This window comes from Lycium barbarum, chromosome 10, assembly GCF_019175385.1.
Source record: "Lycium barbarum isolate Lr01 chromosome 10, ASM1917538v2, whole genome shotgun sequence".
Taxonomy (NCBI): Eukaryota; Viridiplantae; Streptophyta; class Magnoliopsida; order Solanales; family Solanaceae; genus Lycium; species Lycium barbarum.
Genome location: NC_083346.1, coordinates 64,639,603 through 64,648,529, shown reverse-complemented (window position 1 = coordinate 64,648,529; position 8,927 = coordinate 64,639,603). Strand labels below are relative to the sequence as shown.

The window sequence follows — 8,927 nt, the reverse complement described above, 5'->3', positions numbered from 1 at the left end:
ATTAAAATAATGTTGGAACATAGTCTTGCCCTTAACCTACCACAACCACCTTGAAATATCCGAATGTATAAAATACGGAATATAACAAATTCTCCCAAACATGACTCAACCTTATCTTCCTCTGACAAATTTACTTCCTTTGCCTTAAATGTCTTTGGAATCTTAATTAGAATTATCAAACATCCTTTCTTAACTTATAGGGACTTCATGTACAACCTATAGTTACGTTAATCTACTCATCATGCGAATAACATGAATTTCCCCAAGGTGTAATACTAAGGAAGGTTTTAAGCACCCTAATATTAAGGATCCGTAGAATACGATTGACCTTCGAGCTTCAATGTGTGATTAATTGTAATTATTTGCTAAAATGGTTTTCTTTCTTATAAAAACTGTCATGGCATATCATAAAGTGTTCTTGGCAAAAATCCTTTATTTAATGATGAAGGGTTAGATTTCCTTTGAAAATGTATATAAGCGTTAAAGTCATTTCATTTTAGGACCAAAGCACACTTAAGGTTTCTCTTACGTAGAGCTCAACTAAGACTTGGTCCAATGTTATATCTTTTTGTCCTTATAAAATTTATTGAATACTTTGAGTATATTTTCCATATAAAAATGCCATGGGTTTATACAAGTATATAAGAAAATGTTTTCTTTTTAAAATGATATACTTTATTTTTAGTCATTTTTGAAGGTCAACCACACTCCATTTTGAATCCCTTCCTCAAACTAAAGTCAAAAAATATAATTCCCTGTGTTTGTTTAACTTAAGGTGGGCTTCGCCCAAAAATGTTTTTGAAAATCCCTTAAGTTATTTTGAGCAAGTTAAAATCCATTTCCATAACACTTATGATTTTGAAATTAGGTTTCCGTCTTTATACATCCTTGAGTTGAAAGAAGAAAAGGTGAAGCTTTCCTCAAAATTGTCCAATTTGCTTTCATTTTATCGGTTTCTGAAATTTCCAACTTAAACTGTTTCAAACTTCAGTTTTTGTAAAAAATGAAATTTATAAAAATCATTTCTTGTTTGAATTCTTGAAGATATATCATTTATCTATTGTTGGGTCTCGGTTTTGAAATCATTTGAGGGTTCCTATCCGTTCTAAATGATATAGATCATTTGGCTAAAATTTCTAAGTTTGTATCTATTGGGGTTCCAATATTTACACAAGCATTCTTTACATACATGCACATATACATTTTATGAAAATCAAAAGAGAAAGTTAGGCTAGTGGGGCTACCGAAGCCCACTAGTTGCCATTTTCACTCATGGTTGGGCTTTCTAAACGACGAACTTGATTGAAGAAATAGGAATGTTGGGCCTCTGGCCCAATATTGGCTTGAAGTATATATTTTGCCCAAGCGACCTGCGATGATAGTTCCATGCAAAGAGGGGAGGGAAAAAGAAAAATGCGGTTAGGAAGCATCTAAACTTAGAAAATTATCTAAGAAAAACAAAGTAAATTATCCATATATAGCCATATGCATGAAATAGTGTTTCAGTTGCATATTCATACACGCTAGACTGTATATATCAAAAAAAGGCCCATAAAACTTCAGTGAAATTACCAAGACATCGCCAGAGGCCCAACGATTGAAAGGAAAATAAATGGACAACTCAAATAGTCATTAAGGGGAGGATAACAGGCCCAAAACAACATCCATACATGAAAATGCAACATAACAGGCCAATTGACTTAACCGCAGGATAATACTAAAACAGGAGGCCCAAATCAAATTTAATATGTAAACAGAGCATGAAATATTATGAGTATGCACGATGTACCACCCAATATATACCAGGGTATATAAGGGGTATATATCAGGTATACCTCATGTATATTCAAACACAATGAACCAGATAAGAATGGAGAACAAGAAAAGGGGTAGTTAATCAAACAAGGGTGGATATTCATCCCAAAATAAAGTCTTAATACATTTGATTTTCACACACACACACACACATATATATATATATGATATGTATACACTAGCATGCTTAACACATTCACTCCTCCAAGACTGTCAATGATACTTATTTTAAAAGATCAGTACACAATAACTGATGCTTCATTTATTTTTAAGAGAGACAAGACATAGGAAACTTCATATTACATTTGTCTCTTAAGCTTGGCCTTTTAAATCTGGTATTCAATCAGAGGAGGCACAGATCTTTAAGCATTTTTTCAAGTTTAAAAGAAACCAAATAGGCTCTCACTCAGACATGGAACATGTGCAGTCATAGGATCCTGTCCATCCAAGACTGGACCAACATATATGCATTAGCAATCATAGAAAAGAAAAGATGGGGAACAGTGAAGGGTAGCCATAAAGGGGACATGAAACTCTTTATAACCAATCCTTAAGCATACATGCATACACACGTATATGAGAAGCACATTTATATAAGTTAAAATGTGTTCATGCTGGAAATCATTTATCACAGGGATGACAAATCATATGTGAGAGTAAAACTAGGTGGGAAAGGGAAAGGGAGAAAAAGGGGAAAAGAAGATTCTTATTAATTGATCCTTATATTTCTACTTTTTATTCAAACTAAGGGGAAGGAAATACCGTAAAAACCCAAACTACTTTGACAGTGTCTTAAGCATGATAAAATTACCAGATGTGGATATGACATGGCCTATGTCATCCTAGCAGGGAGATAACACTATCATTTATCAGATCCAGAACATTGAGCAGTAAAGTAAGGCACCTCACAGAGATATCAAGAAGAAACCAAAACAACACAAGTGCTATGTCACTTCCACCCTAGATTCCCATTTCAAACTGTCCTTCTTTACACAATATTTCTCTCCTCCTTTTACCCATTCAAACCATAGAGGATCCCATAGGACATGATTCAACAAAGAGGAACCCTAGCAGCCTAGGATTAGTTGTACTAGGTTAAGTAGGAGAGCACAAAGCCTTTCCAAACCATTCCCTAGCCCTGGGTAAGTCACTCATTGCTTTGTCACACCCAAGTGACAACCTCTTAATCTCTTTTTCCATTTAAGTGGTTAAAGCAAGTTCCCTTTTTCATCTTAGGTGAATACTGTTAGTTCAAACAAATGAAGGAAACTCAACACCTTTGCCCTTTTAAAACCCTAGTTACTATCAGACTTCAGTCTCCTTAACAAACTAAAAAGTATAATGACATGCTCTTGGAAAACTCCTCTACCATGTTAAACATATGGATACACATTAGAATTAAGCCAAGTAATCTTGACCAGTCTCAAGTTATCACAAAACACACATAGGCTGCCCATATAAACAAGTGAGAGGGGAGGGATTATACAAGGGTTAATGCACACAATACTGTCAATCACACAAGATAATGAGGTAGAGTCACTAATGAACTGTTTAGGCAAATGCCACCATTTAATCACTTTTTGAACATAATTATGCATTCAGACAAGAGTTGGACAGTCTACCTACTTGTATTTAAAGGACAACTTGGCAAAAAATAGAGCAAAATAGACATGAGGAGTTATTGGTTCCATAATGGTCAAGACACAGATTAGCACTGATAACATATAGGCATAAATGAGACCCATGAAAATATTAAGCAAGTACACAAACCAACATTAGCAAGCAAATGATTATTTGCAGGGTTGAATAAACATTTATACCTATACTAAGCTCAAAGTAGTTGCAATAAATACATGGTGTTTATCAAGGAGCTAAGATAAAGGCATATTGACTCAACACAGATAACGATTGAACTATATTTATCAAAAGTTGATGAGTTATTCCCAAAATAATCTAGGCTAAACAATTTTTATGCCACTTTAAGTCTAATTCTAACATATGTGGGCCATAGATGATTAAGCTAAACTCATATTTGAACATTGATTAGACCAAGACTATTAATGAGTCAACAGATGATAAGCCATATGAGCATTTAAACAAAACAGGTGTTTAGGCATATTCTTTGGCCTGCTGATAACATGATTAGGCTAATAGCAGCATCAAACATTCAAAACAACCCAAAATTTGGCACATTAAGAAATCCCTACATGTTTAACTAAACCCCAACTGGATGTGGATATGTAATCATATTGAACTACTACTGTCTAATAATGAACCAGGATAGACAAGCTAAATAAATATGTAACTAGTAGACAAAGTGAATAAACAATCTAAGTAGGTAGTTATGTTAACATACTGCTATTTGACAATAAAATAAATGGCATGCTTACACAAACAAATGATTAAACTAAACCAAAGTTATCTACACTATCACTAAACATGTGTGAACAACTAAACTAAACATATACATGCTTAATGACTAATCAACACGTAGCTGAATTAAACTAAAACTACACATAACATAGATATTAACTAACACATAGGCATAAACTAAACTAAATATATAGAAAACACTAATAACACTAAAAATAAATAAAAGGAAGAAGGTTTACTTTTTCTTTGTCGAGAATTGAAATTGGAGATCCCTTGAACTCCTCAACAACTGAAACTCAGCCACAAACAAAAAACAAGTTTAATTTTTGACTAAAAGATTCAATAAGTTAAAGGTTCCAGCAAAAATGCTAGATCCCTAGGTATATTGAACCTATTTGCTCTAAATTTGAGACTTAATGTGTATGAATATTGATGATTGGGTCCGAAATTGTAAGATATAGGGTTCTTTATATAGAAGCACGAATCTGAAAACCCTAGTCCTGAATTTCGATGTGGGACAACAGGATTTGGGGGGAATTATCTTGAATTCCCTCTCAAAATAACAATTAACCAATAAAATTCAAGTATTCAAAAATCGGATATGGACAAAAGCCATTAAGAAAACGTACTTGTTTGAGCTTAAAATGCAGAAAAGATATGGAAAGGGAGCGTTTAATACCTTGTTTGGTTGAGACTTGGTGGAGAGAAAATGTTTGCCTCAATCAACCATGCCAGGTTTGTAAAAGGTGTTGTACACCTGACCTTTTGCAAAAAATAGCAACGATGGCGAAGAAAAGAGAAAAGGAACGAGACGGTGGCCACTAGGGTTTCAACCCTCATCTCTTCAATAGACAAGACCCTTGTGATCTGTTTGTGTGTATGTGTTTATATGTTTGCTTGGTAGAAATGGAATTGGGCCGGGTCTGGTCCTAATTGGACTAGGCCTGGCCGAATAAAATAAATAAAAAGGAAAGAAATTTGGGCCCAATTCTTCACCCCTATACGCATGTATACATATATATACACATGTATATAGATGTATACACGTGTATATTTATGTATATAAAGGGGAAAATGTGCTATTTGATGATTTTAACAAATGACCGAGTTAAGACATGTATAAACTTAATTAACTATTTCAATTATGGCCTACTTAAAAAAGCAGATTCAATTAATCCTTTTCAAATGTAGCTAGCAAAAGATGAATTGATTGTTTCAATTATAACCCTAATTAACACCTAGCAAATAATTGGCTATTTTAATTATAGCCACAAGTTAACTCATGTAATTAACAAAAAATCAAATTATAATTAATTTTTGAAATGATTGCAAGTATGGCCTAATAAGTCATACAATTGAGGTGTAATTGATTATATTATTTAATTAATAAATTTTCTTGATTTAACGGAGTAAAATATTTATCAGTTTGATATTAATAATTTAAACAATTAATTAAATATTTTTTTTAAACTATTTCGAATTAATTTTGTCAAATGCTTTTAATATTTATGGGAAAATATGAAAAAATATTTAAAATGACCTACAATATATATTTGAAACTATTTTGCCAAATGAAATGGCAAAATGTTATCGAAATAATTTTGTAAAAATAATTTTGATATGTAAAATACATATTTCACTTCGTTTGAGATTCAAGAACTCCGAATAATTAAATAAAATTATTGAAGGGCCAGAATTAGGTGTCAACAACTTCCATTTCACTGTTCGGGGATGGCAAGCCCATCCCTGATCATCGAAATTTGACAAACCTGATTTTGGCCGATCAATTTCAAAATACTTCTCTTTTCTCATGTAATTTTCATATTTATGGTCGGACCCTGGTATCTGGGTTTCCTACATATCTCAAGCTATATGAGAATTCAGGTCATTTGTAGTTCAACTCAATTAGACTTCTAAGAGCAAATTTCAAACAAATCCTGAATCTTCTAGTGTCAAAACTAAGAAGCCCAGAGTGGTTTGTTGGAGTGTGAATGACTCTCTGGTATTGAGTCCGCCCATATATGTCACGATCCAACCCCGTGGGCAGCGACTGGTACCCTAACTGGGTACCCGTACATACCTACCTGACCGAATTTCGTATCATACATATTTTTTTTTTTAAACCAGATGTTACAGAAGTAAGCCGATACAGATACGGCACGCGCGCAAACATATATATGTATATACCTGAACATGCAGACATTTACAGATAAGCCGCTAAGGCTAACATACAGACGAAACCCGTAACCCACACATCTATCTACAGGCCTCTACAGACATAAAGAATCAGATGACGGGACAGGGCCCCGCCGTACCCAGAATTTCCACACATACAGAACATACAGAAAACAGAAGCTATATACCAAAAGTGTACGCTCCGGATCAAAGGAGCTCTTCGAACAGCAGAGTCAGAAACCTACGCTGGCGGCGTATCCCCTGGTGCGTCTGTACCTGCGGGCATGTAGCGCAGCCCCCGAAGAACGGGGGTCAGTACGAAAAATGTACCGAGTATGTAAAGCAGAAACATAACAGATACAATCATAGTCCGAACCGGAGTCGCAGAAATATATCGGACAGAACCATACATCAGACAGACGGGCAGAGTCATGATCCAGACAGACATACAGAATCGTGGTCCATACAGATAAACAGAATCATGGTTTGGACAGACCGACGGAATCATAATCCGGACAGACGAGCAGAATCAGAATCCATACGGACATACGGAATCAGAATCCATACGGACATACAGAATCGGAATCCATACGGACATATAGAATCAGAAGCCATACGGACATACAGACATAGTCGTAATTCAGATGGACAGACAGAATTATGCATGCAGAGTAGTGCAGAGTCATACTGAACCATACAGAATCATACAGAATCATACAGAGGCATGTGCTTATATAAATACTGATGGCACATGCATACAGACATACAGATTCCGGCCCTGTCTGGGGGCGCGGTAACAGAACCCGGCCCTCTTAGTACGGGACGCGGTGGACAGACAGAATCAGATCAGATCAGATCATATCAGATGCCATCCTGGCCGCCATCCCCATACACAGATCAATATATCATAATCATACAGATATAACAGATCCCGGCCAGCACACCGAGGGACGCGGTGAACAATGCAGAGGAATATGCACGATAACAGAACCTGGCCCGGGACGCAGTGAAGGAATGCATTGAGACAGCCACAAACAGATCCATGAGAAACCACATACATACAGACTCACATACCGACTCAATCAGACTGAAGGGTGCCAAATGGCGAGCCAAAATCAGAGTATCCAGATAGTATGCATAGTACGCGCCTACATCCTACTTGGGAAGGCACGACAGATCATTATCAGAATCGAATTCTCAGATGTTCAGAAGTCATTTTGTAAGAATTTCATAAAAATAGTTGTATCATAATCAAAATAATAGTTCAATTGTTTTCTGAGAAAATCGGACAAAATGGAAGTATTTAAAGTATTACAGAAGATATCGGGCCTTGTGGGCCCGCCTCGGACCAACTCGAGGCAACATATGTAATTTACCGACAATAGACCTTATGAGGTCATCCGTAATCGTTTGGAAGTGTTCCGACTCCGTTTAGGGAAGTTTCATACAAAAATTCATTTTAAAGGCAATTGTAAGAAAATAGCTTCAATTGGATTGAAGGAATTGGAGCGGTTTTCCGTCTCGAATTCCAGGGAACGGAGTCGTACTTAAGGCTCGCGGCCGAGCCTATCACATCCAGAACATGCCTAGGAACAAAGGGAAATGCTTCACATACCTCGATAGCGCCTTACCCTCGCTTGGCGTCGACTCCAATTTCGTCCAAAATCTAGAAATGGTCAAGTTTACCATTTGTTAGTTTCAAACTTTTCAATAATTCAACTTAACACATACTTGTCTACCGAAATTTTGGCAGCATTTCCTCTGTATATAAGACATCCCCGAGACTTAGCTCGGCTCAATTCATCAACACAACAACCCAGAGACAACATCAAAACAATAACAGACATTAAAACATACACTATGGCATCACTAGCCATCTTTCGACATAACGAAACATCTTTCGTTTCCAACTTACATTTCCAAACCAAACTTGTTATTTTCATATTCATCATCCATCAAAATCATTACAACATACATCGGAGGCATCCATACCATTTTCACACAATATTCATAACATATGCAAACATTCAAATTTTCCATTAAGCCACTACTTTTCCAATTTTTCCTAACCTTCAACCTACAAGTTCATTATATATTTCCATCTTCCAAATTCATCAACAATAATCATGATTTGCCTCTTGATACTTGCATTTCCATTTTTACATAAATCATAACAAAGTTGCATGTTTTCCTACAACAACTTGATAACCATTTTTCCATGACAATAAAGATTGTTGTTTTTCCATTCACTTCACCATAACACACTTAGCATACAAACAAGATCAAATTCATACTCCATCACCATATAACAATACCACACGGCCACCTCCTATATTTTCCAATTTTCACTAATTCATTCCACTTTCATTTCTAATACAATTTCCACCATACTACAACTAAATTACAACATGAATTCAAGCCATACTTGAACCTACAATTCATGCACACATTCGGCCAACCCACTCTCATTCCAACACACAAAGTTTTCATGCTTTTCATTCATTCACACATACTACAACATACATACATATATTTCATGGCATAGGAATGGTAAAATTCTTACC

At 35.6% G+C, this 8,927-nt stretch overlaps 1 long non-coding RNA gene across 1 annotated transcript; it reads right to left on the bottom strand.

Moving 5' to 3' along the window:
- Nucleotides 1–1,122: 1,122 nt before the first annotated feature.
- LOC132614773 (uncharacterized) lies at nt 1,123–5,062 on the bottom strand. Its single transcript, XR_009572442.1, has 3 exons — nt 4,868–5,062; nt 4,428–4,477; nt 1,123–1,370 (listed from the first exon to the last, which is right to left on the bottom strand). It is a non-coding gene; the product is annotated as an uncharacterized LOC132614773 (long non-coding RNA).
- Nucleotides 5,063–8,927: the final 3,865 nt, after the last annotated feature.